This window comes from Alligator sinensis, unplaced genomic scaffold (genome assembly GCF_000455745.1).
Source record: "Alligator sinensis unplaced genomic scaffold, ASM45574v1 scaffold98_1, whole genome shotgun sequence".
Taxonomy (NCBI): Eukaryota; Metazoa; Chordata; order Crocodylia; family Alligatoridae; genus Alligator; species Alligator sinensis.
In genome coordinates this window covers 225,925-226,278 of record NW_005842058.1, presented here as the reverse complement: position 1 = coordinate 226,278, position 354 = coordinate 225,925, and the positions used below count along the sequence as shown (strand labels likewise).

The following is a 354-nucleotide window of genomic DNA, read 5'->3' as shown; positions in this document are numbered from 1 at the left end:
GTGTGCAGTCAAGGTGGGGAGAGAGCCCTCCCACTGCATACCTGGCTGAGAGTCAGGCAGTTTGCCGTGCACGGTACAAGTCCAGAAGTGCTGCAGGCTACCCAGCACATTCCACCAGGCTAAGTCAGCTTATCAACTACAAACAGGTCGGCTCCATAGGAGGGGGAAGAAGGGAGGGAACTCATCTTACTGTGCGTGGGAGAGACAGACATACTAGACCAGCACAGTGCTCCCTGCGTGGAAGCAGCTATCCTGGCAAAGCTGCATACTGGTACCCTCCTCACCGTGCTCCAGGTAAGGAAGGCTGGCAAAACCACCATCTGGCCAGTACAACAGCATCTCCATTTAGGGCGA

General features: G+C 55.6%; 1 protein-coding gene across 1 annotated transcript in view; it reads left to right on the top strand.

Annotated features, from left to right (window-relative positions):
• Positions 1–237: 237 nt before the first annotated feature.
• Positions 238–354, top strand: part of LZTS1 (leucine zipper tumor suppressor 1) — a 33,898-nt gene continuing 33,781 nt past the window's right edge. The window contains exon 1 of the mRNA XM_025203479.1: positions 238–294. The gene's annotated coding sequence lies outside the window, so the exon portion shown is untranslated. The remainder of the gene's footprint in view (positions 295–354) is intronic.